The sequence below is a fragment of the Lolium perenne genome, chromosome 7, assembly GCF_019359855.2.
Source record: "Lolium perenne isolate Kyuss_39 chromosome 7, Kyuss_2.0, whole genome shotgun sequence".
Taxonomy (NCBI): domain Eukaryota; kingdom Viridiplantae; phylum Streptophyta; class Magnoliopsida; order Poales; family Poaceae; genus Lolium; species Lolium perenne.
The window spans coordinates 106,082,243-106,091,568 of record NC_067250.2 but is presented as its reverse complement, the minus strand read 5'-3'; positions in this window follow the sequence as shown (position 1 = coordinate 106,091,568).

Here is a 9,326-nt window from a genome sequence, read left to right as displayed (position 1 = left end):
CGTGCACGAGACAAACTCTAACTTCTAATCTACGATGCAATCTACTATAATTAAAGATACACGGGCAATCTAGCCCAAATTCTTCGTGCAAGGCCGCTTCAGAGATCTTCCACGTGTAATCTTCCAAGCCCATCTCCCTTACGGCCCACCTCCTGATTTGGCCAAAATCAGGTGATAACACACCATTATCGTGGACCCTTATATCCTCGCGAAAGCAGTTTGTCGCTAGACACAGACCAAATTAATTCTACTAACTAATCTATCTCTCCCTCTCTATGCACACCATGCTAACAAATTCTGACACGGCCATTTCTCGCTCCATCTCCTTTACCGTGCAATGCGCTACACTGTTCTACATTTGCACCATTATCGTGGACCCTTATACCTTCGCGAAATTAGTTTTGTCGCCACGCTGACCAATTTAATTATGTGGTAATTCTCTCTCTAAACTATTCTTCTCCTAACTAATCTCTCCCTCTCCTTCTACCCACACCGTGCTAACAACCTCTGACACTGTCGTTTCTCGTCCCTCTCTGTTAGCGTGCAATGCGCTGCAGTGTTTGCGTGTATTTAATCCGACCCGGCTACACTGCACAACAATGCGATTCGCAACACACCTTCTCTTCGTCTCGTTGATCTCTTCTTCTCCCATCCTACACCATCTAGCCACACGCCGCCGCGCACCCTACCCCATCTCAGCACACCGCCGTGAATCCGCCACGGCCACGCCGCCGCCGCAGCAGCAGCGGCCGGTGAATTCGGATGTAACTTTTTCCCACGATGGTTTTCATATATTATACGTTTTTTTCGACATCGTATGCAAAAGTTAATGCGGTTTTACCATTTTTCAAACCTTTTTTGCAAAAAAAGTGAAAATTCAAATTTGTTAATTTTCCCTAATAGTAGGTTGCATAACATACAAGAATCTGTAAACATTTTGTTTTTGAATTTTCTATCATTTTCTTTTCTATTTTACAGTGTTAAAAAAGGCGATCCACGGGGGGGGGGGGGGGGTGAAGGGTGCGTGGGGAGTAAGAGAGCGGATATTCATTTCGGCTCACGGGTGAATATAAACCGCTGTGTGAAAACATATTTCAAAATATAAAAAATTCTAAAATAAAATTGTGCATGTACGTCTAGACATTTAATATTCATACACAAGTTTTCGGGAATAAATATTTTTGTGCCCTATGCCTTTTCTGCATACGGCGCATAAAATGTTTGTTTTCCTCGAAAACTTCTGTGCAATCCTAGAATGTCTGAATGTACACATCAATTTTGATCTTGGAATTTCCTTTTTGTTATTTTTTAATAATAGATTCATATGCACATATGTGCCAAAGCACCTTCTCCATGAGGGAGGCCTTATAATGTTTGACGATTTTAGAAAGTTACCGTCTTATAATCCCTAACGGAGGGAATAAAATATAATCAAGATTTTGCTGCTCATTTTTTCGGTCAAAATTAGTTTTAAAGTAAACGCATTATTCATCAAAACAGAGGTAGTATATAGATAATTTGGGTCAATGAATATAAAACAGATGAACTAGTTGTTACGACATTTAATCTCTTTCTCCTGGAAGGAACATAAGAAGAAGGACCACGTGGATTGATCCGATAGGAATAGGATTCAGCTGTGCACTATGCAGTGTACGTACACAGCCTGAGGTGTACACGGCGGCGCTGGGATAAGTGGTCTCTGCTCTTTTTACCCTTCAACGACGCACAATGAGTATGTACTTAATTAAACAGCATCTGGTATACTCCTACCTTCTATAATCACTTCATACGCCCGTGCGCTGCCATTGGCAGGTAGAGTACATGTGGAAGAGTCATTTAGTAATAAATATGAGAGCAATATAAACTAAATATATAAATGTTTTAAACAATACACGGCACACTAATTATTTGCTCGACATCATCATCGAAGAGCAAATCTTCAATATCCAAGTCTTCGAGAAAAAAACATTGCGTGCTCAGGCTCAACGAACGAATTCATCTCCAAAATACCTGATCAAATCCTATGCCAAATCCGAACTAATCGACTAAAAACAAAGAAAGCAAGAAATATACCTCCCGGTCGTAGGGAATAGACGGCCGTTGCACGCGATTCCGAGTGACGATGAATCAAGGGAGGGGCGGCGACTTCTCTGTTGACACAGCTGATTCGGAGCTCCTACAGCTCCGGAGCCCTTGACATGGAGCTTCGTGTGACTTCCATGGCGGCCACTATTTTCTTGGATCCTCCTAACCACGGATCTGCGACGCCTGCGGCAACATCGACGTGGCAGGCGGCAGAATGGGAGCGGAAGGCGGCGCGAAAAAAGAAGGGGGCGTCCAAAATCATCGGGGGAGACGACGGCGGAATGGGGATCGGGAGAGCTGAATGTTCAGCGCGCCAAGGGTTCTTAGGGGGCAAAGGATGCGAGTTTTTATTTGAGGAGGAAACCATAAAAGGTGGTTATTATAAGGGTTTGTCTTTTTGTGGGATCTGTTATAGTTGCTCTAAAAAGCACGCGTGTAAGGGTCTCAAATATTTAAATAGGGGAGTGATTGATTTTAAGTCAACTGAAAATTAACTTAATTCATAGTATGTCATCGAATCTCAGTTGCAACAGAATCTATGTTGCAAGCAAATTCCAGCGGTTTTTAGACGGAAGAGGTAAACGAATCTCAGTTATATCCCATGTTGTAAACTATTCCAACATGTTGTAAAATATTGCAACATGATTTACAGCTGGGTAATTTATTTTAATTGTAATTCTATATGTAAGTGAGGAACTTACAATGTAGCTAAATTGCAATTCACGGTTAGCACGAATCACAGCGCATATATATAATCCGATGGTCTGAAAGTCGAACTAAGGATTAAGTCTTAATTCTCGGTTGAACAAGGAACTAGCAAAACCGCTTCAAATATTAGCTACACTGTTCTACATTTGCGCCATTATCGTGGACCATTATATCGTCGCGAAAGCAGTTTGTCGCTAGACACAGACAAAATTAATTCTACTAACTAATCTATCTCTCCCTCTCTATGCACACCATGCTAACAAACTCTGACACGGCCATTTCTCGCTACATCTCCTTTACCGCGCAATGCGCTACACTGTTCTATATTTGCACCATTATCGTGGACCCTTATACTTTCACGAAATTAGTTTTGTCGCCACGCTGACCAAATTAATTCTGTGGTAATTCTCTCTCTAAAATATTCTTCTCCTAACTAATCTCTCCCTCTCCCTCTACGCACACCGTGCTAACAACCTCTGACACTACCGTTTGTCGTCCCTCTCTTTTAGCGTGCAATGCGCTGCAGTGTCTGCGTGTATTTAATCCGACCCGGCTACACTGCACAGCAACGCGATTCGCAACACACCTTCTCTTCGTCTCGCTGATCTCTTCTTCTCCCATCCTACACCATCTAGCCACACGCCGCCGTGCACCCTACCCCATCTCAGCACACCGCCGCGAATCCGCCACGCCCACGCCGCCGCCGCCGCAGCAGCGGCCGGTGAATTCGGATGTAACTTTTTCCCACGATGATTTTGATATATTATACGTTTTTTTCGACATCGTATGCAATAGTTGATGCGGTTTTACCATTTTTCAAACTTTTTTTGCAAAAAAGTGAAAATTCAAATTTGTTAATTTTCCCTAATAGTAGGTTGCATAACATACAAGAATCTGAAAACATTTTGTTTTTTGAATTTTCTATCATTTTCTTTTCTATTTTACAGTGTTAAAAAAGGCGATCCACGGGGGGGAGGGGGGGGGGGGGGGGGCTGAAGGGTGCGTGGGGAGTAAGAGAGCGGATAATCATTTTGGCTCACGGGTGAATATAAACCGTTGTGTGAAAACATATTTCAAAATATAAAAAGTTCTAAAATAAAATTGTGCATGTACTTCTAGACATTTAATATTCATACACAAGTTTTCCGGAATTTTTTTTTGTGTCCTATGCCTTTTCTACATACGGCGCATAAAATGTTTGTTTTCCTCGAAAACTTCTGTGCGATCCTAGAATGTCTGAATGTACACATCAAATTTTATCTTGGAATTTCTTTTTTGTTATTTTTTCATAATAGATTCATATGCACCTATGTGCCAAAGCACCTCCTCCATGAGGGAGGCCTTATAATGTCTGACGATTTTAGAAAGTTACAGTCTTATAATCCCTAACGGAGGGAATAAAATATAATCAAGATTTTGTTGCTCAACTTTTTGGGTCAAAATTAATTTTAAAGTAAACACATTATTCATCAAAACAGAGGTAGTATATAGATAATTTGGGTCAATGAATTTAAAACAGATGAACTAGTTGTTACGACATTTAATCTCTTTCTCCTGGAAGGAACATAAGAAAAAGGACCACGTGGATTGATCCGATAGGAATAGGATTCAGCTGTGCACTATGCAGTGTACGTACACAGTCTGAGGTGTACACGGCGGCGCTGGGATAAGTGGCCTATGCTCTTTTTACCCTTCAACGACGCAAATTGAGTATGTACTTAATTAAGCAGCATCTGGTATACTCCTACCTTCTATAATTACTGCATGCGCCCGTGCGCTGCCATTGGCAGGTAGAGTACATGTGGAAGAGTCATTTAGTAATAAATATGAGAGCAATATAAACTAAATATATAAATGTTTTAAACAATACACGGCACACTAATTATTTGCTCGACATCATCATCGAAGAGCAAATCTTCAATATCCAAATCTTCGGGAAAAAAATATTGGCTGCTCAGGCTCAACGAACGAATTCATCTCCAAAATACCTGATCAAATCCAATGCCAAATCCGAACTAATCGACTAAAAACAAATAAAGCAAGAAATATACCTCCCGGTCGTAGGGAATAGATGGTCGTTGCACGCGATTCCGAGTGACGATGAATCAAGGGTGGGGCGGCGACTTCTCTGTTGACACAGCTGATTCAGAGCTCCTACAGCTACGGAGCCCTTGACATGGAGCTTCGTGTGACTTCCATGGTGGCCACTATTTTGCTTGGATCCTCCTAACCACGGATCTGCGATGCCTGCGGCGAAATCGAAGTGGCGGGCGGTAGAATGGGAGCGGAAGGCGGCGCGAAAAAGAAGGGGGCGTCCAAAATCATCGGGGGCGACGATGGCGGAATGGGGATCGGGAGAGCTGAATGTTCAGCGCGCCAAGGGTTCTTAGGGGGCAAAGGATGCGAGTTTTTATTTGAGGAGGAAACCATAAAAGGTGGTTATTATAAGGGTTTGTCTTTTTGTGGGATCTGTTATAGTTACTCTAAAAAGCACGCGTGTAAGGGTCTCAAATATTTAAATAGGGGAGTGACTGATTTTAAGTCAACTGAATATTAACTTAATTCATAGTATGTCATCGAATCTCAGTTGCAACAGAATCTATGTTGCAAGCGAATTCCAGCGGGTTTTTAGACGGAAGAGGTAAACGAATCTCAGTTATATCCCATGTTGTAAAATATTGCAACATGGTAATTTTTTTAATTGTAATTCTATATGTAAGTGAGGAACTTACAATGTAGCTAAATTGCAATTCATGGATAGCACGAATCACAGCGCATATATATAATCCGATGGTCTGAAAGTCGAACTAAGGATTAAGTCTTAATTCTCGGTTGAACAAGGAACTAGCAAAACCGCTTCAAATATTAGCTACAATGTTCTACCTTTGCACCATTATCGTGGACCCTTATATCCTCGCGAAAGCAGTTTGTCACTAGACACAGACCAAATTAATTCTACTAACTAATCTATCTCTCCCTCTCTATGCACACCATGCTAACAAACTCTGACACGACCATTTATCGCTCCATCTCCTTTACTGTGCAATGCGCTACACTGTTCTACATTTGGACCATTATCATGGACCCTTATACCTTCGTGAAATTAGTTTTGTCACCACGCTGACCAAATTAATTATGTGGTAATTCTCTCTCTAAACTATTCTTCTCCTAACTAATCTACCCCTCTCCCTCTACGCACACCGTGCTAACAACCTCTGACACGGCCGTTTCTCGTCCCTCTCTTTTAGCGTGCAATGCACTGCAGTGTCTGCGTGTATTTAATCCGACCCGGCTACAGTGCACAGCAACGCGATTCGCAACACACCTTCTCTTCGTCTCGTTGATCTCTTCTTATCCCATTCTACACCATCTAGCCACACGCCGCCGCGCACCCTACCCCATCTCAGCATACCGTCGCGAATCCGCCACGCCCACGCTGCCGCCGCAGCAGCATCAGCGGCCGGTGAATTCGGATGTACCTTTTTCCCACGATGATTTTGATATATTATACGTTTTTTTACATCGTATGCAAAAGTTAATGCGGTTTTACCATTTTTCAAACCTTTTTTGCAAAAAAAAGTTAAATTCAAATTTGTTAATTTTCCCTAATAGTACGTTGCATAACATACAAGAATCTGAAAACATTTTATTTGTTGAATTTTCTATCATTTTCTTTTCTATTTTACAGTGTTAAAAAAGGCGATCCCCAGGGGGGTGAAGGGTGCGTGGGGAGTAAGAGAGCGGATATTCATTTCGGCTCACGGGTGAATATAAACCACTGTGTGAAAACATATTTCAAAATATAAAAAATTCTAAAATAAAATTGTGCATGTACGTCTAGACATTTAATATTCGTACACAAGTTTTGGGGAAAAAATATTTTTTGTGTCCTATGCCTTTTCTACATACGGCGCATAAAATGTTTGTTTTCCTCGAAAACTTCTGTGCGATCCTAGAATGTCTGAACGTACACATCAAATTTTATCTTGGAATTTCCTTTTTGTAATTATTTCATAATAGATTCATACGTACATATGTGCCAAAGCACCTCCTCCATGAGGGAGGCCTTATAATGTCTCACGATTTTAGAAAGTTACAGTCTTATAATCCCTAACGGAGGGAATAAAATATAATCAAAATTTTGTTGCTCAATTTTTTCGGTCAAAATTAGTTTTAAAATAAACGCATTATTCATCAAAACAGAGGTAGTATATAGATACTTTGGGTCAATGAATATAAAACAGATGAACTAGTTGTTACGACATTTAATCTCTTTCTCCTGGAAGGAACATAAGAAAAAGGACCACGTGGATTGATCCGATAGGAATAGGATTCAGCTATGCACTATGCAGTGTACGTACACAGCCTGAGGTGTACACGGCGGCGCTGGGATAAGTGGCCTCTGCTCTTTTTACCCTTCAACGACGCACAATGAGTATGTACTTAATTAAACAGCATCTGGTATACTCCTACCTTCTATAATTACTGCATGCGCCCGTGCGCTGCCATTGGCAGGTAGAGTACATGTGGAAGAGTCATTTAGTAATAAATATGAGAGCAATATAAACTAAATATATAAATGTTTTAAACAATACACTGCACACTAATTATTTGCTCGACATCATCATCGAAGAGCAAATCTTCAATATCCAAGTCTTCGGGAAAAAAATATTGGCTGCTCAGGCTCAACGAACGAATTCATCTCCAAAATACCTGATCAAATCCAATGCCAAATCCGAACTAATCGACTAAAAACAAAGAAAGCAAGAAATATACCTCCCGACCGTAGGGAATAGATGGCCGTTGCACGCGATTCCGAGTGACGATGAATCAAGGGTGGGGTGGCGACTTCTCTGTTGACACAGCTGATTCGGAGCTCCTACAGCTCCGGAGCCCTTGACATGGAGCTTCGTGTGACTTCCATGGTGGCCACTATTTTGCTTGGATCCTTCTCACCACGGATCTGCGACGCCTGCGGCGAAATCGAAGTGGCGGGCGGTAGAATGGGAGCGGAAGGCGGCGCGAAAAAGAAGGGGGCGTCCAAAATCATCGGGGGAGAGGGCGGCGGAATGGGGATCGGGAGAGCTGAATGTTCAGCACTCCAAGGGTTCTTAGGGGCAAAGGATGCGAGTTTTTATTTGAGGAGGAAACCATAAAAGGTGGTTATTATAAGGGTTTGTCTTTTTGTGGGATCTGTTATAGTTGCTCTAAAAAGCACGCGTGTAAGGGTCTCAAATATTTAAATAGGGGAGTGACTGATTTTAAGTCAATTGAAAATTAACTTAATTCATAGTATGTCATCGAATCTCAGTTGCCACAGAATCTATGTTGCAAGCGAATTCCAGCGGTTTTTAGACGGAAGAGGTAAACGAATCTCAGTTATATCCCATGTTGTAAAATATTGCAACATGATTCATAACTGGGTAATTTTTTTTAATTGTAATTCTATATGTAAGTGAGGAACTTACAATGTAGCTAAATTGCAATTAATGGTTAGCACGAATCACAGTGCATATATATATAATCCGATGGTCTGAAAGTCGAACTAAGGATTAAGTCTTAATTCTCGGTTGAACAAGGAACTAGCCAAACCTCTTCAAATATAAGCTACACTGTTCTACATTTGCACAATTATCGAGGACCCTTATATCCTCGCGAAAGCAGTTTGTCGCTAGACACAGACCAAATTAATTCTACTAACTAATGTATCTCTCCCTCTCTATGCACACCATGCTAACAAACTCTGACACTGCCGTTTCTCGCTCCATCTCCTTTACCGTGCAATGTGCTACACTGTTCTATATTTGCACCATTATCATTGACCCTTATACCTTCGCGAAATTAGTTTTGTCGCCACGCTGACCAAATTAATTTTGTGGTAATTCTCTCTTTAAACTATTCTTGTCCTAACTAATCCCTCCCTCTCCCTCTACGCACACCGTGCTAACAACCTCTGACACGGCCGTTTCTCGTCCCTCTCTTTTAGCGTGCAATGCGTTGTAGTGTCTGCGTGTATTTAATCCGACCCGGCTACACTGCACAGCAACGCGATTCGCAACACACCTTCTCTTCGTCTCGTTGATCTCTTCTTCTCCCATCCTACACCATCTAGCCACACGCCGCCGCGCACCCTACCCCATCTCAGCACACCGCCACGAATCCGCCATGACCATGCCACCGCCGCAGCTGCAGCGGCCGGTGAATTCGGATGTAACTTTTTCCCACGATGATTTTGATATATTACACGTTTTTTCTCGACATCGTATGCAAAAGTTAATGCGGTTTTACCATTTTTCAAACCTTTTTTGCAAAAAAAAGTGAAAATTCAAATTTGTTAATTTTCCCTAATAGTAGGTTGCATAACATACAAGAATCTGAAAACATTTTATTTTTTGAATTTTCTATCATATTCTTTTCTAGTTTACAGTGTTAAAAAGGCGATCCACGGGGGGGGGGGGGGGTGGTGAAGGCTGCGTGGGGAGTAAGAGAGCGGATATTCATTTCGGCTCACGGGTGAATATAAACCGCTGTGT